At 42.4% G+C, this 25,164-nt stretch overlaps 1 long non-coding RNA gene across 1 annotated transcript in view; it reads right to left on the minus strand.

Moving 5' to 3' along the window:
• Positions 1–969: 969 nt before the first annotated feature.
• LOC140844299 (uncharacterized) overlaps positions 970–25,164 on the minus strand; it is a 113,203-nt gene continuing 89,008 nt past the window's right edge. Inside the window, exons 2-3 of the long non-coding RNA XR_012122455.1 lie at positions 3,772–3,900; positions 970–1,220 (exon numbers count right to left, since the gene is read on the minus strand). This is a non-coding gene — a long non-coding RNA (uncharacterized lncRNA). The remainder of the gene's footprint in view (positions 1,221–3,771; positions 3,901–25,164) is intronic.

Raw genomic sequence — 25,164 nt, forward strand, 5'->3', positions numbered from 1 at the left:
TTGATCTTTATGAAGAAATAGAATCTCATAATTCTATATTTAAAGAAAAAATATGTTTTTTTCTTAAATGCAATAATAATATATGGTAATTTTGGAAAATTTAGTGTGTGTGTGTATATATATATATATATTTGTGTGTGTGTATGTGTATTTATCCTTTATCATCATCCAGGGATGACCCCACTGTTCACATTTTGGCATATAACCTTCCAGACTTCAAAAACATATAGATTTTAAAACAAAATGAGATTTCACTATACATACTGTTTTATAACCCAATTTAACAACAGACAACCTCTTCATATAGTTGTATATGTGCATGTGCATATGAATATGCACATCTGACACATCCTTTTTAATAATTTTATATATTTTGTTGTGTGGGTGTACCCCTCACTTATTTAACCAATCCCTTATTATTAGAAAATGAAATCATTTCTAATTTTTACCATTATAAACAATACGGTAAACCTCCTTAAAAATACAAATTTTCATATTTAGCCAATCTTATCTGACAGCTAAACCCCTCACAGTGGAATTAATGGGACAAAGGATGAACCTATCGTAAGGCATTGAATACATATTGGTGTTTATCCATCTACTTATATTTTATAAAAATATATTACTCCATACACTTTTCCAGCCAACATATAGTGGTCAAGTTACAAGTTACAAAAAAGAGCATTTTTTCCCAAACAAATGCCAACTTATGTGATTGTCAAATACACAAAAGCAGGAGAAATAAATCCAGAGGTGCATAAGCTAAGGAAAAACCGAAACAAGCCTACTCTTGCAGAAAAGTTGTTAAGCTGTCGTCTTAAGCTCACTCTATCAGAGTTATTGCCACTTATTCATAAGGGCGCCCAGCAACAGCTGTTCACCTGGCCAAGCAACCTCTCCAAAGAAAGATCCCCATATGTTGCAGGGAGAGGCACGTGAGCTGGTTCTTAGAGAGAAAATGACCTTGTTTCCTGGTTCTGTGATGAGACTTCCATCAGAGAGATGGGGAGAAAAAAGCCCAGATCCAAATCTTGTGGAAGAGAAACTTATCTTCATTGTTTTATAGGGTTCAAAGGACTCACCCATGCCTTGCCTCATCTAGAGGTGGTCAAACAAAGCAGTTCTGTTGGGGACACTTACCAGGGGGGGGTGCCCAGAGCTCACAACAGAAAACAACAGAACCAGGCCTGGAATCCGGGGCTTCTCAAAGGACCTTGTCACTGTTAATATTGAGTAAAGCACAAAGAAAAAAAGTTCTGTGAAGTTACAGCACAGAGAAAATGGGAGGGAGTGGAATTCTGATATTTTTGCACATTTTCATATATGTAATCAGAATACATCTGGAATACTTCCAATATTTAATCTAATTTACTTTTAAATACTGGGGCTGGTGATAGGCCTCTGCTACAAGGGACAAGCGGGGTGGAAGTTGTGTGTGAGATCGTGGTTGTCTAAGGATTTGGGGGAAATGATCGATCATGTAGTCAACACAACACTGCGTTCCTAGATAAGTCTCAGTTTGGCCATCTGAAAAATGGGGATCTATTTCTACTTCTTAGGGGTTTTGTGAACATAAAATGTCTCCATTCAGTAAGTACCCAAGAACACTCGGTCCTAGGCCGTTTACTCTTTGTGGTACCAGCCAGTTTCATCTCCTCTTGTAGAAAGAATATAAGCTCCTCAAGAGCAGGAATAATGTCCTTCTGCCCTACTGGACTGGTGCCACAGCTGGAGGGGGGATACAGATGACATTCCTTATATGTATCCACAAGTGTATACAGAATACATGCTCTTATAAAACTGTACTATAATACCCTTTTATATTGTTATACATAATGATTAATAGATACTAACTAGCAAATATTCAGAGTAATATATAGAGGGTTTTTGTATAAATGGGTTCAAAATGCAGATCTTTTTCTTTAACTTTTTTTTTCCACTTAACAATGTAACTTGGGCATATTTCCATGTAGTTACATGTAAACCTTCCTTATTGTTTGTATTGGTCACCTAATATTTCATCAAATGGACTCAAGTACCATAAATTTACTTTTCTTCTATTGATAGATTGTTGGACATTTCAAATATGCCACATTTACAAACAATAGTGTGATCAAGTATTCTGTACATATACCATTGTCTGCATAGAAGTGCTTCTTTAAAGTCAAACCTAGAAGTAAAAATCTAAGATAAGAACTAACGTATCTTTCACATTTTTATAAATACTGTCAAATTGACCTTCAAAAGATTGTTCCAAAGCATCCTTCTATGCACAAGAATTTTCCTGCTCCATCTAACATAGAACAGAGTCAGGTCTTATCATTCTTTTGTATCTTTGCCAATTTGGAAAAAAATTATATCTGTTGTCATCTTAATTTTAATTTCTTTTTAAAAAATGAAGTTGAACATTTACTGGCAATTTGTACTTTTTCTTGTGTGAATTGTCTACTCATGCCTTTGTCAATTTTCCTATTAATTTTTTCCTTATTGAGTTATTTGATCACTTTGTATATTAAGGATATTAACTCTTTTTTTGATAAGTTTTAGGTATGTTTGTTAGATTTTTAATCCTTTTTAATTTTGATGTAGAGAAACATGTGGAAGTTTTTTGTTTTGTTTTGGTAGTTTTATTTAAGATGAGTCTTTACTCTTTCCAGCTTTAATTGCCCTATTTTGTCATAGTCTAATTAATGTATTCTGTGTTTGAAAAATCACAGGAGATGAACAAGATAATTTCTAAAGTATATTCTATAAAACCATGATCTAAAGCCTCATTAAATCAGACAAATGCATGGCAGACAGGATAAATTTCTGAAAATAATGTATACCAAAATACATAATTTAAGAAAACATTTCACCCTTCCATATATAAAGTACAACTTTGGGAATAAAACATCACTAAGTAGAGTTCTCAAGGATATTTATTAATGCAAAAAAACAAATTAATTCATTCAAAATTCAACTTATCTGTTGAGTCCCACACTAAAGATAACAGCCCTCACATCCTCACACACTGCCCATAAAGCAGTGGGCAGAGGGGGCCTTGTTTTTTGCACTATGACTTTGCTCTCTAGACTCCAAATGACTGGACCAGGAACAGGCACCTAATTCAAGAGTAGCCAATCCGCTGCCTGGACAGAAAGAACTCGGCCAATCAGATTTCTTTTTTAGTAATTGAATTTTTGGAGACTGAAAGAATAAACCAGTTAGCAGTCACGGCTGCTCAAAAGAGTCATAATACAGAGCTATGCTCTTCAATGTGTATGCTGCCATTTCAAAAGAGTCAGCACTCTAAACAGGAAGAGCTTCACAGGACCCCATGCTTGGATTTGGTGCTTAATCTTATTTTTGACTGTGGGTTTTGTTAGTGAAGCAGGTGGGACCCTGGAAGAAGCGCCAGAGCTGCAGCCTCATTTCATAGGGTCCCACTTCTGGCTGCTGCCTCCCTGCCCTGTGTTCTCAGGCCTGCTCCTCCTCCCCACACCACCCAGCAGGGAACCAAATGCAGGTCATGGAGGGTCAGGCACCCACGACTTGTGGCATTAGAGCTGGGGTGTGGTGACCACCATCCCTGCCCAGGGCTGGCCCAACATGACTCATTGGTCAGGCAATGCCGTGCAGCAGATCTCTCGGCCTCCCCTAGTGCAGGTATCTTGCTCATCATCACAGGTGGAGGTTGCAACACCACTTGGCCCTGGGAAGCATCCATCTGTCTTGGATGGGGCAGCAGGCCTATGGGAAGGGGTGATGCCTGGCTCAACTTCTACTCACCTCCAATGGGCATGGTGCTGCCATCTAGTGTATGGCACAGAAGGGGAACTCAGCTGTGGTCGCAAAGTCGCAGCAGTGGGCCCCTTGGTGCCAATAAGAGCCTGTACTGCCCTCTGAGTGTCTCCATGCCTGAAGAAAGATGATATTAAATAGCACACATAAAACACTATACAGGTGGAGACGGAAAGAGACAGAGAGAAGAGGCCTCTGGATAAAGAAAAGCTTTATATTTTAGTTCACATTTAGTAGAGCTTTTCTCCTCTTTTTTGAACAAGGGATCCCTCATTTCATTTTGCAATGGACCAAGCAAATTATATAGTGGTCCAGATTCTAAGTCAGCCACAGAATCCATTAGCTGGGTTGACAGAACAGAATAGACATAGAGAGGAATTGACACATGGTGAGTGGAATCTGATGAGTCCTCGATTCCAGTCCAGACTCACAATCACCCTTCTTCTCTGGAGGTAACATAAGAGGGTCTCTGTGTCTTGCAACTAGTGAAACTGATCAAAGGGTTAAAGCGGCAGGCACTCCCTAAATGGCTCCCAAGACCACATGGAGTTTCCTAAGTGCCAACCCTGGTCTCAAAGAGAATGAATGGGTATAACAACACAACAAATAATAATAGGAAGAGCAGTAGCAGCTCACCCCAAGGGCACACACACTTTGCAAAGCATTCTGCTTGCACCATTGCATTTAATCCCCACTGCAACCCAGCCACCCAAGGAAAGAGGAGCTCTTAGTTCACAGATGGTGAAACAGAGATTTAGACAAGGCAGGTGGCAGAGCCAGGACCTGACCTGCAGCCTGTGAGGAATCTTCTGAGTGGTATAAAACTCTAAAATATTAATGAGGGTAAATAGGCTATTGCCAGCTAGGAAAGTCAGGGACGGCTGCTCAGAAGTGGTATCCCACAATGGGTGGACATTTGATAAAGGTTTGCTGAATGGACACAACTGAATAGATGACTAAATGAAAAAAGGAAAGTGAATTGGATTTAAAGGAAAGCTTTGGGGGGGGGGCAGGGCGAACATTAAAGGCAGATTATTAGTAAAAAAGCTGTGATGGAAAAGGCGACATGAGCACAGGCACCTGGAAGTAGACCCGTCTGGCTGGAGTGGAGGGCACTTACAGGGAGGCGCAGGATGATTAGAGCCGACACAGAGAGCTCCAGGCAGAGGGTTTTACACGGTATTTCGTAAGTCATCGCGAGCCACTGAACATTTACAAGCAGGAGAGATCTGATCAAAGTCAGTCATGCTTTAGGAGAGTTACTTCATTGATAGGATTGGAGATGTTAGGACAGGGAGATATTAGAAAGCTGCTACAATAGACCAGGCAGGAGGTAATGATAGATCCAGGGAGATGGAGGGAAAGGACTTGCTAAGATACCTCCACAGGAATAAACAGGTGTTGTCACACAGGTGTGTGAGGAGCATAAGGGGTTAATAATAAAAGAGGGTTCTCAGGTATCTAGCCTATGTACCTGGAAAAGGGAACCTATCAGCGGTGCCAAAGCCCTCCGGTGGATTTGTTTCTTAATTTGGGAGAGGAGGGAGGCGAATGAAAGGGATTCTGGGAAAGATCTTGCAAACACTGTATTGTCTCTGCATTTGACCTTATTCTAATTCTTAAAGATATCAGTTCAAGTTCCAATGACATGAATATGAATTCAGTAGGATCTCTACTATAGGAGTTTTCTGAATAAAGAGTTAGAATCTTCACATAAAAATAGCGACATCTCATTCATTCAATCTCCACTACTTTCAAATTTGTGATTCTTCTAACTGGCTAGGCAAAACTTTACCTTTATTTAAGCAAATTCATGCTTCATAAACTAGGACAAATTGCAAGTTTAATTATTTCATGGGGATTCTACCACATTTAGAAGAGTGAAATATTTCCATGCAATCCCCCCACGTCCTTAAAGCACCGTCTAAGTAAAATGACTGATGCCATGTTCTTTACATGTCCCTCTTGTTTCATTAAAGGGAATCCTTCTGCTACTGAAAAAGACTCAAAAGTAGTAAAAGCACATTCTGTAAACTCCTCCTCCATGTCAGATTTCTTCCTGATGCAGACTGACCTTTATCACACCTCACTGAAAAGAAATCCCCGAGGGGTTAGTTATCACGGTGAGCTGCTAGTCATCTGAAAGGGGAGGTCATGCCTCTTTGTAAGGTCTGCTCACGCTCTGAGAAGGGCCACTGGAGGCATGACAGGGCGGCTCGCCCAGGCTGTTCCAGCTCGCTGACTTCCACATCACCCGAGCATGCGGCTGAGTCTATTGCTTTTCCTCCCCTCCGCCTGAGATCCTGCATCACGCTGGTCTCCTCTGACAGCAGCCCCTGGTTTCTACGCTAGGCCACGGCTCAGGCTCAACCAGTTCATGCACCAGTAATCGGGTCAGTGTCGTCGTTATCTACTTATTTGTAACTTCAAAAAGGCTGCCTGTCTGGGAAAACATTCTCCATTTGCTAGGGTAGAAAGAAAGGGGGCTCTTGGAAGGAGAGACAAAATAACCAGTGGTCTAAGGGTCTTCGACCATACGGAAAGAATTTCCTTAAGACGAAAATTGTTCCAGTCAACCAGAGAAGGCTGTGAAAACTTCTGCTCTCAAGGTTCAAAACACAGAACAGAGGCTCTGGGGGAGCCTGTAAAGACAAAATGACCTTGGAAGTCTTGCCGCAGGACTCAAAGCCCGTGCTAATTTGCACATTGGGTAAATAGGCCATATGACCATAATCAATGACAATGATTTTTCCTAACCCTCAAATAAAAGCAGTTGCATTATTGCATTGCCCTACTGTGTAAGTAGGGAGAATGGTCTTGTTTTCTCTACATAGTAACTCTCTGATTTTTAGGCATAGCTATTTATAAGATCAGTGTGCTGTAGAATAAAGAGTAAATAAAGGGATAAATAAAACCACAATCGAGTACATGATTCTTTCATTCCATTTTCCCATTATATGCACTATTTCAGCTTTCTGTGTAGTCACTTATATATTCATCCTAAGTACCTTAGAATGAACCACTTAGAATCTTCACATATTGTGTTCCTGTAAGCTTTGCACACAATAGGTACTCAGTAAATGTGGTCAATTAAATGGGGCCAGCAAGGGATGATCTATTTTATTTTTTTCTAAATGGGCCTTTTTCTTTTCCTTAATGGCAATGCTGGAGCTGCGTTTGAGGGCAAAGCACATCACCTTCTTCCCTTCCACCTTCCGGACGTGCTCCCAGAGGCCTTCTGGGGCGAGGGATAGAGTCCAAAAGAGCTCACTGGCATCAAAATTCCCTGAGGCTTCTGAACATGGAACTTGACATTTTTCACATTCTCTAGAGATCCTGGCTTACCTGTACGTTTCAGTCCCTTCCCTGTTCCTCCTCCTTGTCACTCCAACTAAATGAATTATCTTAACATGTCCCTCACACATTCAGCCATTTTAAAACAAACTCACCTCCTGGACAGAGGGGAGCTTTAGGGGATCCTGTAGCCAAGCTATGTGCCCAGAGCTAATATTAAACCAATGATTTCAGATCTCCCGGCAGGCACACGGGGGCCACCACACCTGAGACAGCTTGTTCTCCGAGCCAAGACACACACCTGCTGTAGGTAGAAAGTGGATTTCCCATGTGAAATTGTCCCTGACGCCCCAACTTGGATCGACTCCTTTGCAACCTGACCTTAAAGAAATAAGTTAAATGCTTAATTGGTGGATGTATTATCGGGTGTAAACAAGGGATAGAGGAGATAGCTTGCCTGAAGTTAGATAAACTACTTCCCTTTTTCCCTATCATTTTCTTTTTTTAAAACTGGATTGATCCAAAGGTATTTATTTCTGAGTGATGTTGTGAACAGTATGCACTTACAGTCACATGTTCACCTCTGGCATATTTACATACAATTATTGTCTTGAGAATAAATGTTGAGAGCTGCATTGTAACAAACTGAAACTTGAACATTTATGCCAGTAAGCAATCAAACCCCCACCCACTACTACCCCAGTAGAAGAGAGATTCTTAAATCAATAAAGTCAATAGTTTCTGTTTGAGTATAAAGATTGTAGCAACTTTCCTTATGGTCACTAATAATATAATTGTACCAAATCACTACTAATTTCTTCCTGAGAAAATATTCTTTGGTACCTGGTAGTTGTAAGAGACAGTCGAAAAAGAAATCAGTAATTGGTTTCTTAAATCTATGTTTTGTATTACCAGAAAGGGTTCTAAAGGAAGGATTCTCAGAGAGAATGGGGCATCTAGCTCCCAGCAAAGCATATCAGAATCACAAAGGTTGGAGGAGGATTAAAGTGACACAAATTTCCCCACATCCCACTCTCTCTCCAGTCCTGTCTTTCTATAAGAATAGCAAGCTGGCTGAGCAACTATTACTAATATATTTTGTTCTTGATGTATAGGGCTAGAAATAACACAGCGCACCACAGTCAAGGTTAAATGTAGTGAACAAAAGCTACGGGAAGAGCCAGATGGGAAGAGAGACAGGGAACGGGGAAATCTCAGCAGCCATTCCCCCAGTTTGACCAATTTCCTTGGTCAAACATTCAGCATTCCCTTTTATAACTCGTAGCTAATTAGCTTTGACTTTTCCACAGTCCTTCTAGTCATGCAATCCACAGTAACACTTGATTTCTCTTATTGCTCCAGATCCTGGTGCCACACATGAAAATCTTTTCTTCCTCTGCGCTCTGGATTCCTCCTTTCAAGTCTATTGCCCTCAACCACAGAGGATGTGTTCTACCTCTCAGTTCCTTATCCCTGGCCTCACTACCTTATTTGTCACTGTCCTGAACTGGATGGTCACATTACCTGCCTGTCCGGGTTGAGCACCTTGAGTCTTACTGTCCTTGCTGACCACCCTTGTCTCTGACTCTTCTCCAGCTGTGGTAGGCTCCCCTCACTCTGTGCAGGGCAGTGAGGGGCCCCAGAGACAAGTGCACTTAGCTCAACCCCCACACATTTTCCCTGTGGGCCAAACACTGACCCCTGCCCCAGACACCAGGATAAGCGACACAGTCAGCTAGCTCCCCACAAGCATATCCCCCTGAGCATGTGCCCAAGTTACCCCACTTAATGAGGCATCAGGAGCTCCTAGACTATCTCCCCCTAAATAATCACACCAATGACACCTGACTATGAGAACCCTTTTATGATTATAGAGAAACAAAATAAAAACAAAATCTCTGGGACAGTTACTCTTCATTATGCTAATAAGCATTACTGCGATGTCCTCCATAAAAGTGGAATGTGGCTGTCCTGATCCAAAATGACCATTTTTCCTCCACCACTCAGGCCTCTCCCAGCTCTGTGGCAAAGGGCTGCGCCTTACTGTCACCTACAGAGCACAGCCCTGCCACCAAGGTGTAGACTCACTGAGGCAGGGGCCATAGACGATGTCTTATGCACCTATGTACCTCCGGAGACGGAACACAATGCCTAGCATTTAGCAGATTTTCAACATATATTTGAAGGAACATAGGAAGGCGACGGAGAATGGAGGGGAGCCTAACGCTGTAAGACAGCTAGGAGGCAGTACCCAGTCATAAATTTGGAGGACTTTTTTCCCCACAAACTTTTGTTTTTCAAATTCTCACTTCTTAAGATCCAGTCATTTATTATGTGAGTATATGTTTACATATGTCCTGGCTTGGACTGAAGCTTCGAATGTTTTTTTTTCTATTTGCCATTCTTAATTTGTAAATCTCTCCCAGTGGCATGTTGTTGCTATGCTTCAATTTTTCGTTGGTTTTCCTCGGGCAATGTGTATTGGATTGTCTAAGGTTTGTCCTCCAACTCCCTGAGCATTCCAGGGCAAAAACTACTTAATTTTTTTTAGCCACATCTACCTCTGTTTTCAAAAAATTACCTTTCCCCATGTCATAGTCATCCAAGTGCCTCCTTCAATGACCTGTGTTCCTTCCGCACTTGGAAAATTTTCCCATGATTTCTCCTAACCTTCAGTGCAATCTCTTTTTCATTAGTTACCTTTGCCTTTCTTATCTTTTTTTACACTCTCTGGACTTTGTTCAGTAATCTCCCTGGCCGCCTCTTTCTTACTTGTGATTACTTTTTTCACTTGTTCATCTACATTGTGGGTTCTTTTATTGCCATGACTGTATGCAAGATGACCCCTGGGTTTATATTAATTTATATTTGAATACTTTTCATTTCCGACCATGGTCTTCGTTCCTTCCCTTACTTCAACCCATGCCATTTCACCTGGCCCCTCTGTAGCTCTTCAGAAATGCACAGAGACTTTATGAAATCGGATAATGACAGTGAACTTGGCCTCCCAACTGCATTGCCTGCTTCCTAAAAGTAACGTGAGGTAGGGAAGACAATGCACAAGGAAATAATTCTTGCAAACAGTAGGATGAAAATTCTCTTCCATGTGTCAGAGTCTAACCATATGTCAGCCAAGAAGCAAACGTTTTACAAGGAAAACCACAGAAAGAAAAAGGCTCCTTTCTGCTGAGTTCCCTCCAGCTGCCTCAGTGATTCAGAGCCCTGGTCCCAGAATCAGGGAAGGGGAGCCCCTGGCTTTGCTGCTAACTAGCCGGAAAATCACAGCACTTTCCTTTCCCGTGTCTTCAGAATGTTCTCTCAGCCTCAGTTTTCCCTCATCTGTGAAATGAGGGATCGCACTCCAAATTAAGGGTTCCACCTGCCATTCCAAGGATGTCCATTGTAATTCTCTCAGCTGCTGTCCTAATTTAAGACACACACAGTCTCTGTCTTCATTATGCTCTTTCTGTTTTATTCTCTCTGCTCTCCTTTGGCCTTCCCTTCTCCATCCTGCTTCATTCCCAACAGGTGATTATGTTTTGTAATATGCAACTCCCGTCCTCTCCCCCAGCTTTCCATATGTAGGGGGGCTCCTAAAGTCATGGAGACACAAGGGGCTGAGGAGGCAACTCAGAGTAGGGTAAAGCCAACCCTGGACTCCGACTTCCTGATTTTGCATATGACTCTGGACATTTGATGTGTTTGTTCCTTGCCCTCTCTGTGCCTCTGTTTCTCAACTGCAAAATGGGACAGCATCTTTAGCTAAGTCAGAAGGTTCCTGCAAGGATTAAATAAATTAATACTGATAAAGCATAAAGCACTAGGTGAACACCTAACAGGAAGTATGCCCCAAAGGAATGTCAGCCAAAGAAACAAAAAGTATTTATGTTTAAGAAGTCTCCAAATCTTAAAATAAAAGACTGACTAAATTCTAACTCATCCCTTTCAAGGAGTAGTAAATGAAATAAGGTTTAGAGGCTAGGAGGACTGCTGTGCTTCCCCCAAAGCACACACACTAGTCTGGTGGAGACCAGTTTTAGAACTCAGATCTTGGAGTTTAACCCAGCTGTATTACTTTAGATCAGAACTTTAGTTTCTATAGAAATATTCAGCATATTTTTTGAGTGTAAGAAACCAATTAGAGAAAGCTCCATGGTAGGTTCCTCTTGGGTTCCCAGCCAGAAAATGTGTATGATCTCTAAGACCTCTTAGTTTCTGTTACAAATACAACCTCTAACCATGATGTGACCTAATTTTAAAATTTCTCTCTGCCAGTAGAACCTGAAATATGTTTTCTTCAGCAGGTAAACTCAATCACCTCATAAAACCTAGCATGTTTTGGAATATCCTTCTTTGCAGGTAAGGGGATTATAGATGAAGGAGACGCCTTCAAATAATATGCTCAGGACTCCCAGATATCTTATTGTAAGATGTCTGCACACGAGGGAAATGGTAATCACTGGGGTCTCCGATGTAATATATCTAGATTTAAGGGACACTTAGAAACATTCCACATTCTTCAAAGGCAAACCACCACTCTGCAAGGCTAAGAGACTCAGGCAATTCGGTGAAGACTTTGCCCCATGAAAACTGATCTTTTGTAGGACTTGGTTATAACTTACTCGATGAGTGAAAATTAGGTCTTGAAATGAAGTTGATGTGACTATCAGTGCTACAGTGAAAGCACCCCAATAACCTAGTCCTTCCAATTTCTCAATGTCAACCTTTGGAAGCCTACAGGCTGATAATACTTAAAGAAGCAATAATGAGTAAAGGCAGAGAGGCACAAAGATTGGGGACACATTTTAAGACTCACTGTTATTAGAAATATGACTCTTCTCAAAAATATTAAAAATAAATCTTTAATTCCCTCCTGCCATACAGAGTCTTTTCTACAAACATCTGGATAAAGGAATCACATCAAATCCATGGTGTTTTGAGACATTCCTGGGGCATAGATGTTCTTGAGATTATGCTCTTGGATTACTTGAATAGAAATAATAAATACTTTCAGCACTTAAATCTGTAATGCTTTGGGTTGGATTTGGATTTTTGTTTCATTTTTGTAAAAGGTGGGGATTCAAAGTCGGCTCCTTATCCAGACAGCTATATTGGATGTGAATATAGTTTATTGCTTTCTGACCTACATTTTCCCCATTTTTCATCATTTGAAAAGTTACTTGACAAGTTGAGCACCTGCAGCTCAGAATTTCCAAACATCTGCCTTGAAGGAAGCACTTTGCTTCAGATTTTCACAGGATGATCAAAAGTGGGTTTAACTTTCCCAGGTTAAATGGGAACATGGGGGATGGTCTGACGGGAATAGAAATATGTTTGAGAACAACATGAAAGAGAAAATACTTGGAGCTGGCAGAAGCTTAACCCTAGAGTCAGCTTAGACTGGTGAAGACAGCCTTCGGAGAGATGAGTAATCTGTGGTCCATCGCTGGTTCTGCCCCAGTGTGCTCAGCTGTGCAATGGGGGCCTCAGATACCCATTTGAGAAAATGTAAAGTCAGTGGATGATGAAGATGTGACCTCAAGTCCTGACTCTGCAACGAACTAGCTGTCTGACAATGGGACACTACGTTAAACTCTGAACTTCATTTTCCTGTAAAAGTGGTCCCGACCACCTCTAGCATTCTATAATTCACAGTTTGAAAAGAAAAACCCAAAAATGCAGATGAGAGCTTAATACCAGCCCAAAGAACCTGGAAATTAAAGTAAATAAATTCATATTTTTAATTCAGTCTATTCAACAGTACATATTGAACCCCTGCTATGAGCCAGAACAAAACTTACAACCCTGAGCAAAATCAGGTAGGGTCTCTACCCCTTCCAAGCTTATAATAGAGGCTGGGGGTACATACTAATCAAATGACTGTACAGACAAATACAAAATTATATCAAGATAATGGTTGAAGACAACAAATGCCTTTGTAACATATTCTAAAATTAGGTTGATAAGAACTTGAAAGCAACTACAGAAAATTAAGAGTGATAGTATTTTTCAATTATCATCTGTTCTGGAATTTCACAATGTGTTACATTGAGGGGATTCCATAATGTATCCTAGAGTTAGCCACCATTTTCCAGGGGATCGCCTGGTTTAATCCCACTTCTCTTCATTCATTCAGTCAAAACATTTTTACCATCAAAGTGCTGTGCCCCAGAAGCCTTGCTAGGTACTAGGGATGCAACATGACCAAGACCGTTCTTGCCAGGTGAGCCTCCTCAAAACTAGTGGCTCAGAGGAACCATGATTTGTTAATTTTCATGATTCGGTGGGTTGACTGGCTGGTCCCCTTGCTCATTTTGCCTGACTTAATCTTGTGCTGGCATTCAACTGGAAGTTTGACTGGCTGCAAGGTCTGAGATGGCTTCCCTCTGGAAACACATCCACCAGTCCGTGCAGGTGATTGTCCAGGGTGCCTCAGTTTCTCCTCCATGTGGCCTCACAGGCAGCCATAGGCCAGACCAGCTTCCTTCCACCATGGTCCCAGGGAAGCATTCCAAGAAAGAAAGCAGAAGTTGCAGAGCATCCTAAGGCCTAACCCTGGAAGTCATATAACATCACCTTTATTATATTTTGCTAATCAAGCAAATGACATGAGCACCCCAAACTCAAGGTTTGTACACTCTAAAGAGTACATGCCAAAATGGGAGGAGTCTGCAATGATGTCATCATGATTAAGAGTATGGATTTAGGAACCACAGAATACCTGGGTTCATATCCAGCTCTGTCACTTACTGGCTAATCGCATTGGGCAAGTCCCTTTACTTCTGTGTGCCTCCGTTACTTTATCTGTAGAATAGGAACACTCACAGTTATTACTTCACAGAGAGCTTAAGAGGAACAAGTAAGTTAACATATGTAAAGCCCTTAAGATAGTGCCAAGCTTGTAGTAAGCATGGAAGAGGGTTGAGTTGTTATTTTTCTTATTACTAAATCCAGTCTGTCTCGGAGACAGATACTCATCAATAAATTGCACACCAAGGTATTCATTAGCATTGGTGTAAGTGTCCTGAAGGAAAATAGAAAATAATAAAAACAATTAGCCCAGAGAGAGTGAGGGAGCTTCCCTGTGAAGCAACTGTCCACTGAGGTCTGCACAGCCTGGTGAGTGGACAGGACTTCCTGGAGGCTGGAGCACTGTGTACACGAGCTAAGGCGGGAAGGGGCACAGCACACAGGAGCAGAAAACTCAACCCGTCCTTTCCTGCTCTCAGCACTTGCTCACCAGAGTTGAATACTAATAATGCCACGTTTTGCTGACTTTCCCTTTAAAGTGCACTTAAAGCTACATGGAGCAAGGGAAAGACACTCCGAACTGCTTGTCTTTGGAATCTGACAGACCTAGTTCCCAATTCTGTCCCTACAATTTACCAGCTGCGCAAATCTGAACAAGTTCCTCAACTTTTCTGAATCTCAGGCTCCTCATCTATGAATTAAAACAAAGTACTTGAAGGGTTTCTGTGAATAAAATGTGATATTCAAAATACTAAGCAAGAGAACAGACACTGATGGGCATGTGCACCAGTGTTTCCCATAGTCTTAGTTCTGGTTGTGAGGATTGATTGATGGGGGAAGCTTCAAGGGCACCTAAAACTTAGAGGGAGCCAGGCAAGCGTTGCTCTAGTTACTGTTGTTTATGTTGAATGTTCTCTTTGTGCTCCAGCTCCCCTGGGATCCATACCTCCTCTCCCCTCCAAGCCCCTCACTGAGTGACCAGCCCAGGGCTTCACAGACAGCTGCTTGCTGCCCTACTGAGGTTTGCATCCAGGAGACTTAACCAGCCCCAGCCCTCTCGAGGTGGCCGGAGAGGAATTACACAGGTCAGCCCCGCAAGGAGAGGGAGGTTTGAAGCTGAAGGGTTTTATGAGGACAGGACACCCCCTTCCCTGGGGGCTTCTCTCTGCCATCCCACCCTCCACCCCTCATTCCCAGAAGCACCGCCTCCCAGGGCAGTTCAGCTTCAAGGATTCAGCCAGCCTTTCTCTTTATCCACACACCGTGCACACACACACACCACTGTTTTCTCTTCCTCTCCCCTCTTTTTTTTTTTAACATGCAAGTTGCCATGAAAAATTTGTTAATGAAATATTTGCTCAGAAGTCTGCTCTGGACCAGACTGATAACCTATCTGTGTTTGAGTTTGGCTTCCCATATTCTAAATACTCATCTTCTGTCTGTTTAGCTTATTGATTGGTTTGGCAGGAAAAGAAGCCTTGTCATCAGTGACCAAGGTCAAACTAAACAAAAAGGGAAGGGGTGGGGAGGACATGAACCGAGGGGCTCAGGAGGCAGAGACTTGTCCAGGTTTCCTTGAAGGGCAGCCCCCGCCATCACTCTGCCCCCCAGCCGCAGGTGTGATCTGTCCTAGCTGGCACAGGGCGGCTTCTGGCAGAGAGGGATCTACGTGCAAACTCTGTAAGGTGAGAGGCCAGCAGCTGGAGAGGTTTCTGGGAGATTTCTCGCACTGCACCTGGGTGGGCATGGTAGGAACAATGAAGGAGGGAATCTCGAATCTCTGTGAGCAGTGTTAAAACGCTTTCAGGCTATCATTGTTGAAAGTTCTGCTAACGTCTAATTTCTCATGCAGGTTGATTTTTTAATTAATGACAGTTGTTAAATTACTGAAAATAAAGCCAATGGATAGGCAGTATTTGTAGCACAAATTCATGGCCCCTATATTGATAACCCATAAGCATTTATGACTCTACTGGGGTCTGAGTGTGTCACCTAATGCTTTTACTTCAGACCTGCTTGCTGCCTTAATTATGCTTCTAAAGGCTGGCAGTTAATGAGGTGGCAGTGAACAAGCAGTGATGGGTCAATGTAGGGGTGCCTGGCTGTGTAGAAAGGGGCGAGAGCTGAGCTGGAATCCTGTTCCCACCACTATTAGCTGATGACTCAGCTCTCTGAGCCTCCATTTCCTCATCTGTCCAACATGGGGCATCATACCACCTCCGAGTTGCTATGAGGAAGAATGAGATAACACCTAGAATGTGCTGGGAGTGCAGAGAGATCTAGAAAAAAATATGTCTGCTACAGGGATGTTACAAAGTAAGCCCTGCACCCCCACCACTGCCATGGGTAGCTGAGAGTTATTTACACCAGTACCAACTTCATTCACTCACTCGATGAATCCAGGTTATTTAGATGCACCAGGTCTGCTCAGCACTGGGAATACAGGTATTCCTAGTTGTGAGACAGTCCCGGCTCCCCAGGAGCTTGTAGTAGTTGCTGGAGAAAAACACAGAAACACAGAAAGTAAATGGTCACAGATGCTATGACTCGAGGGACAGCTGAAGACACAAAGAGTAGTGACCATTTCTCACCAGTGGGTGGAGAGGGAAGGGAGGGTCCAGCAAGGCTGCTCAGGGGATGTTTTGAAGTAAGTGCTGCTGGCTGGGTGGCTAAGGGCAAAAGCGAGCACGGGGAACGATGACATCAAAGAGTGGACTGAGCAGCCTGTTCTGAGATTTGCATGTGGTTCCCGGGGCTGGAGGGCTGTCTAAGGACAGAGTGATGGGGGATGAGGCTGGAGGAGAGAGTGTGGGACCTGGGGCTCCCTGCAGGGGGCTCTGGAGCACATGGGGGGTCAAGAAACAGTCAGTGGGTGCTGACTGTTCTTCAGGGATGTTGTCTGTCAAAGGGAGGTAAACTGTCAGGCGCCAATTATCGGGAGGACATTGTTAGAGACTTTTTTTTTTAAGTAGATTTGAATACTTTCCTAGGCTATACAGGAGGGACCAGTAAAGAAGGACAGGCTGAATGTATGAGAGGGGGAGGATCTACCCAGTGGAGCCAGATGCCCGGCCAGGGGTCATAGGAAGGGATAGGATCAAGAGCCCAGAGCGAGAGGGAGCCTTCAGCATGCGTGCCTCTTCCTCCAAGCCTGGAGGAACAAAGTGAGAGGGTAGGTTCAAGATGGGATGTCTCTCTGTAAGGCCAGAGCTTTAATGCTCGTGCCTGAGAGCGTTGAATGCTCTGTAAGGTAGATGGCAGGTTATCTGCTGAGCAAGGGAAGCTGGGATGAGAGAAGAGAGTGGAAAAGATGTGGGATGTTTTGCTGGGAGCTCAGAGTTTACCAGGCTCCATTGCCGGACTGCTCAGGAATCTGAGTGTCTAGCTGAAGCCACAGATCATACACCTGTGGTGACTGACCCCCCAAGGTACCCGTTCTGAGGATTGGCTTCATGCGAATTTGGTCAAGAGAAGGCATGAGGCAAATGAAGAGATGGCTGTAAGGATGGGGTTTTGTGGGATTGGTATGGAGGAGGGTAAGGTGTGAACACAGGGAGGGTGGTGGGGAAGAAGGCGGAAGTGATATATCACAGGATTGGCAAGAGAAGTGAAGCCCCCTGGGGAGATTATCAAGAATACCCATCAGGAGGCAGCGAACCGGGCAAGGGTCTGAGCCTGCTGATGGGTGGGAGGGTGTGACAGCAGAGTTATACCCCGGGGATTTCAGAGAAGGGCTGACATAGCCTGGGGTGTGGCCTGGGTCAGTGGCTGCAGTAGAATAAGGATGGATGAAACTTGCTGGTCTCTCGAAAATCACCAACAAACCTGAGCTTTCGAAAACCATCTAATTCTGTGCTTGGCCCATGGATCCTGAAAAAATCTGCAACAGTGAGTGCACATGGCTGCATCAAAAATGGGAGGGAGACCTTGTACACTGATTAAAGCCATGGTTCCCAAACTGTGCACCTTGGCACCTTGGGGTGATACAGTACACTCACAAGGTGCCCCAGGATGTATTTAATTTTTGAGGAAGCACAAAATCTGTCAGACACTATGCAAACTATTCATTGGAGGTCGTTCACAGTTTCCACATAGATGGTGCTATGTTCCTTTCAATGAGATCATATCTTTGCAAAACTAGGTTTTAGTGGTTGCTATGATAAAGAGCAAGTACTGAGTGAAAAGCAACATGGAACAAGAAATGAGAGCTTTGGGGTCCAGTTTGATTCCAAGATTTGAGAAGTCACGCCATATTCCAAAGGCACATGTACCCACGAGGAAGTGTGGTTATGTAGAATGAAATTAAAATATCACTTTTTCTTTCAAGTTATGTGTATTATATTTTCAAATGGCTATAAAATTATTAGGATATAATACTTTTGTTTGGACCTAACCAACCACTTAACAGATGGAACTTTTGGGCATTTTTCTCAGTTTTAGGGCACCGTGAACAAAAATCACAAAGGCACTAAGGATGCTGTGACCAGAGCAAACCTGGGAACATGGAGATTAATGGATCAGCCAGACTTGGGTTTCTATTAGAAGCTTTTTACATCATAGAAAATTAGAGGTGGAAGGAACCTTAGAGATAACTTAGAATAATCCCTCTCATTTATAGAAGACACAGATAAGCAAGGTTAAAGGGCATTGTCAAAGGTCATCAGTTGTTGTAGAACAAGAGCTAGCCCTCGGGTCTCATATTTCTCTGTCTAAAGTGCCCTTCTCAAAACAAGTAGTTTCACTCACTTTTATCATTTGTGTAATATTAATAAAAAGTTTCACTCATTTTCTCTCAAAAGCTCTATTTATAGATGTGAAAAATAAATTCCGACTCAGGAACATGCATGCAGGCTGTTGCTCCTTGTGTGAGCCATTATTGATATCTGCTCACATTAACCATGATGGGTCTTCACTTGCTCACCTGGACCCTGTAAGTGAAAGCAACCTCTTTTGACTGAATTCTGGAAATGAAATCAGTAGATGTTATTTATTCTAGAGGGCTACTTCCCCAAAACTTGTCTAATCCCCAAAGTTTTGGATATTGTGAAAACTATAGCATGTTCGAGTAAGGAGAGAGCACAAAGCTGCTTGGGACAGAGATGTGGGCGGTCAGCTAGGCCCACTCACAAGCTTCTGCATTCAATTCCATTGATTCAGATGGGCTCTAGGACTCAACGCGCAATTCAGAAATATTATGAGTGTAACCCATTATTCTGGAGTCACTTTATAGAGGCTTGAACTAGCTCAAGTCCATCTCCCATGCCCTGAGGATGTTTGGTGTCTTCCCCCAATCCTGATGATTTCCGGGAGAGGTCGGGAGTGAGGTAGGGGAGGAGTTCTCTGTTCCCCTCTCCTTTCTCCCTCTTCCTGCTTAGGTAAAGGGGTGTGTGTACTCTCTGCATCCTGCCTTCCACAGTGGCTCTCTCTGGGGCCCCAAGTATGATGGACAATCCTCACTTAATTCTTCAAGGCAACACCTGTAATAGCCTTAGGCTAATAGCAAGGGGTGGATGGCACAACACAGAACAGAAATTAACTTAAATTCAAATGTTAGGAATCACTGTCAGAAAAAGTCACTGGCCACTCTTCACCATAAGGATTTTCTCTCTGGCTGTGGTCCCCAAGGATCCAGCTGTCTACCATCTTTCTCATCTTCCCCTTGTCTCTAGATCATTTCTTCCATCTTCTTCCCAAGTCCAGTCTCTAACTGCACACAAAAAAATTTCAAACTGTTTTCACTTTGATAACTAGAGAATCTTCTTCTGTCACAACTTGCTGATGTAGCCTCAATGCCTGGCTTCTCACCAGTCAAGTAGACCAACCCAACTAATCAAGGGATCCATACCCAACCCAAGGCATTGCCCTTTTTTAGCATTTACCACAAATCATGGAACAGGATTGCTTTAAAGTACTCAGAACGCTTTATTCTTTACAAACTAAAAAAAAAAGTAATTTCTCAAAACTCCAGCTTCAGATGCTGATGTATTTGTTCCTCTCTCAAGCTAACTGGTACCACTTTCCAAGGATTGGCTGAGTTGTCTGTGACAATCTCAGACCCACAAGTGTGGGCTAATTTCTTTCCAGTTCAAGATCTGGGAGGTGTGAACCAGAAGCTGGAGCAGCAGGTAGAGCATTGAGAGTATTATGACGATAAGTCGGGGCTGCTGTTGACACATGAAGCTTGACTGGCCCGGCCAACTTGATCAAATACAAACCCAATTTCCAATTTGCAGGGTTGGGTGGGCTAACAAATTGTATCAGAGGCTTTGCACTGAAGCCTTTAAGAAAACGGAGCTAATGCCGTGAACCCATGACTCCCTGCCCCTCCCTCTGCCTCCAAACTCCATCACCACTATTAACACATAATCCAGGCCAGCTACAAACCTTCCCAGGGCAAAGGGGTGATGCAAAGGTGGGGCTACAATGCCAGAGACAATAGCTAGATGATAAGAGTGGATGCATTTGTAGGGCCCCCCACCCACTGGCCAGGTACCTTTATATACACTCTCATTTCCTTCTCACCACACTCTTAAAAAGTAACTACTGTTATTTCCCCTGTGTGTCAGGATATTTATGAAATATTTACCAATGGATTTTTTCACCTATGATTGCTTTTGTTACCTAGTCACCCTCTGCTTGCTTCCAAAATACACCTTGGCATTCAGAGCACCTGGAATAGGATTGATATCCCATAAAACAAAATCAAAAGCAATAAAATGTTCTTCTTAGCATTGAAATTCCAAAGCTTATATCTAGTCCTAAACAATAGATTCGGAATTTGGATAGATGCAGATATTTTTTTTTGCAGCTGAGAGTGGTTCAGGATAGCAAGAGGCCTAGGAGACTGAACTGGCCTCACAGCTGGGATGTGAAGGGTAGCGAGTGACAAGCGTGGACTGGAGACCCGGGACCAGCGAGCACTGCGGCTGTCCTTGCAGCTGCCGGTAGGATGGGTGCTGGTGGTTGGAGAGCAGAGTAAGCAGCATGGAGCCCCAGGCGTCAGGACGGTCAGGTAGCAACTGAAGGCCACACCCTTGTCGTGCCCTGGGGCTCCAAAGCTAATTCCTGCTCATTCCCCAGCCCACCTCCCCATCCATATACCAGCCAAGAAGAAAAGATGAATGACTGATTTTACTCTTAATTCACTATGACAGCGTTTCCACCATCCAAAGAACTGAGGCTCAAGGTAGAAATGAAGTTCAGTTCCAGCAAAGCAAAGAAAATCTATTAGTCAAACCTGAGTTGGTTACAAATGAAATTAATCCCAAGGAAACTGAGGTTTGGAGAGATTAAGTAACCAGCCCCAAGGACATAACTGGGAAATGGGAGAACCCGTCTGATTTCAGCATCCAAGGGTGTAACTGCTCTGCTCAACTGTTTCCCAATTACAGTGCATCGAATGTATCACCTTCAGGCCAGTGGTTTCCACTGTTCTCCAGCTGCGACAGCCTTTGTTGAACCTTATGTGAAAATGAGTGGTTGTAGAGCTGCTTTGGCTGCAGAATACAGGCCGAGACCCATCACCTCCCAGACGGTCCCTGGGGAGCTGCTCTAGGCAAACATGTTGTTGGCCCTGAATACAATTTGACACTTTACCCCCATGTCTTTGCTTCCTCTAACATGGGCCCCTCTACAATCTCATCAATTTAAGATCCCTTCAGTCCAAACCATCCCCAATCCATATGGCTTCCTCCTCCAAGATTTCCCCTTACTAACCCTTCCTACTCAGGTAACTACTTAGTTCAAAACTCACTGATTGGATGGATGGAGAGATAGATCTATGGTTAATATGTTGAGCCTAAGTATCTTCCTGGTTTTCTACTCACTATAGAAAGGGTCACCTCATTTTATTTATTCTAAAATCTACTTCATGAAGAATCCCCTCTGTAGCCTTGCTACTCAAACGGTGGTCTGTGACCAGCAGCATGGGGCATTACCTTGTACTTTCTTAGAAATGCCGAGTCTGTGGTCCCAACCTAGAACTCCAAGTTAAGAATCTGCATTTTAATAAGTTCGTTTGGTGACTCAAATGCACATTCAATTTGATGAAGCACCTCACCAGTTCTCATCCCTGGCTGCAAATGAGAATCCCCTAGAGAAGAAAATATAGTTCTCTGACCCCAGCTCCAGAGATTCTGATCAGTTAGCAGAAGATGGAGCTGGAGGATTCTAATGTGCAATCAGAATTGAAAACCACCTCTCTTTTCTCTCTTTCTCCTTGGTCAGTTTAGCTACTATTCTTTGTGTTATGGTGGTTAAAAGCAGAGATCGAGAAAAGAGTACTGTTGAGTATGAATCTTGGCTAAAGTAGATCCATTTAAAATGGTTCTGCACTTTCTCTTCTTCTGTGCTCAGCACCTACCTTCTTTGGGGAAGCTACAGCTTGCCCCATTTAACCATGCATTTTTAGTGGAAGCTGCCAGTCACAATGCCATTACAAGATGGTATTGGTCCCTCTCTGAAAGCAAGGCTGTGAGCTGTGCGGCCTGAGTGATGGGCTGCCCTGAGTGCTGATGAGGAGAGAGATCTGGTCTGAGGCACGAGGCTGATCCTTGAAAGGGAAGGAGAACTGCAGAGGCTTCTAAAGCAACTTGCACTCATTCTGGAGGCCAGCTCTCTCTGCTTCCCCAAAGTTTTGTTAGCCAAACTACTAAATTCTTCATCCTGAGCCAAGTCATGTGGGTTTCCACCACTTACAATTATGATAATACCTGGTCTCTGACCTTTGGCAATACATGGCCCAACTATTAGAGGACTCTGAGAAGTCATTAGCAGCAGGCAGGCAGGATAGAACACCAAAAATAAAGTATCATCAAACTAATACTAAATTTGCCAATGTTTTCCCTTCCATGTCCTTCTGACAATTCATTAGAAATCTAAAGTGAGCACTGTGATAGCAGAGAAAGCTCTTGGGAGAAATCCTCCAGTTCTTCCTCAAGGAGTGCTGAGGGAAATATGGAAGCGCTAAAGCTCAGTGTGAATAGGGGAAATTCTTCATCTCTCTCTCTCCCTTTGTTTCATTCTCTTGCCACCCCCTCCCCCAAGGCAATCCTGTGGTGGCAGTAGTAGATGGCAGTAATAAGAGCAGCAATGGTAGCCTGCAGAAGCCAAAGCTCTTAACGAAGAACCATTCAGTAGAACAGGGGTTCCATGAAGTGAGACCAAACCTCATTGGTTTTCTTGCTTGCTTTCTGTCTTCCTACTACTTGGCCACAGTTGCACAGAAAACCAGAAAAGGGGAGCCCTAGGGAACTGAGAAGTCCTGGGGAGATCACAGAGAGGGGGGAGCTCAGGGCAGTGAACCAGTGAACTCCTGGGCTCACCCTCAACCTGTTTCTGTGCAGGTCTAATCCCAATAAGCATATCAAAGACTGAGCATTAAGGTAACAGACTTCCACCCAGGTTCCAGAATGGTCACTTGGTGGTGCAGTCATGGGACAGACCTGAATAGCATTGCCAAGACTGAAAACTGAACTGATGTAACCACAGCCTGCAGAAGGCGGATGGGACCTTGTGATCTACTAAGTCTAATCATCAGTTGCCCACTAAAATAAAAATGTAAACAATAGCCATGTGATTGAAGCAAGACCCAGAGTCTCATAACCTAATATTCAAACATCAAGACTACAATCCAAAATTACTTAGTATGAAGAACTATGAAATTCTCAACACATATGGAAAAAGACAATCAATAGATAACAGCAAGGAGATAACACAGATACTGGAATTATCGGATAAAGACCAAGCAGTTATAAGAAAGCTTGAAAAAGCAATGCAACACTCTTGAAACAAATGTTAAAAGAAAAAAAAATGTTAAAAGAAACTGAAGATTAAAAACAATGCAAGCCACAAAAAGTACAAACAAAAAGAAAACTACAAACCAGTATTCCTTATGAACATAGATGGGAAAAAATCCTCAACAAAATATTAGGAAATGAAATACAGCAATACATAAAAAGAATAGTTCACTACAATTAACAGAGATTTATCCCAGGAATGCAAGGCTGATTCAATGTTCAAAAATCAATAATACCATGTGATCTTAACAACAGATGCAGAAAAACTTTTGACAAAATGTAATATCCATTCATGATAAACACTCAGCAAATTAAGAAGGGAACTTTCTCAACATGACAAGGAGCATCTACAAAAATAACTTGAGCTAACATTATAGTTAACAGTAAAAGATTTCCCCCCCAATCAGAAAGAGGGCTAGAATATCCACTCACAATACTGTCATTGAACATAATACTGGAAGTCTCAGCCAGGTCAATAATGCAAGGAAAGAAATGAAAGAACATAAAGATTTTAAAGGAAGAAATAAAACTATTCCTATTAATACATGAGATGATCATCTATATAGAAAATCCCATGCTATACCAAAAAACTTACAGAACAAAGTGAGTTTAGCAAGGTTGTAAGATACAACATCAGCACAAAAAAGTCTATTTGTCTCTGAAGAATAACAATGTACAATCAGAAACTGAAGTTACACAAACCATTTTATTTACAATAGCTTTAAAAAATGAAATACTTCTAATGGTATAAATCTTATAAAAACATGTACAGAATCTGTATGCTAAAAGTTATGAAATGATGATAGAAGAAATCAAAGAAAACCTAAATAAGTGGAGACACATAACATGTTCACGGGATGGAAGATTCAACATGATAAAACTTTCAACAGTCCCTAAATCTATGGGTAGTTTAATGCAATAACAATCAAAAGCTCAGCAGACCTTTTGCAGATCTTAATAAGAAGATTCTAAAATTCATATAGAAATGCTAAGGACCCAAAATATCCCAAGCAATTTTGAAAGAATAAAGTTGGAAATATCAAACTACATGTTGTTAAATCTTACTATAAAGTTATGGTACTCAAAGGGAACCCTCCACCACTATTAGTGAGAATGTAAATTGGTCCAGCACAGTGGAAAGAAGTACGGAGGTTCCTCAAGACACTAAAAATAGAAATACCATATGACCCAGCAATTTCACTTCTGGGAATTTACCCAAAGAAAACAAAATCACTGATTCAAAATGTATATGTATCCTTATATTTATTGTGACACTATTTACAATAGCCAAGACATGGAAGCAACCAAAATGTCTGTCAATAGATGAATGGATAAATAATACGTGGTACATACATATAATGGAATATCACTCAGCCATAAAAATGTATGAAATCTTTCCATTTGCAACAACATGGATAGACCTAGAGGGTATTATGCTAAGTGAAATAAGACAGGCAGAGAAGGACAAATACCATCTGATTTCATTTCTGTGAGGAATCTAAAATACAAAACAAAATAAATAAATAGAATTATAGACATA

This window comes from Manis javanica, chromosome 11 (assembly GCF_040802235.1).
Source record: "Manis javanica isolate MJ-LG chromosome 11, MJ_LKY, whole genome shotgun sequence".
Taxonomy (NCBI): domain Eukaryota; kingdom Metazoa; phylum Chordata; class Mammalia; order Pholidota; family Manidae; genus Manis; species Manis javanica.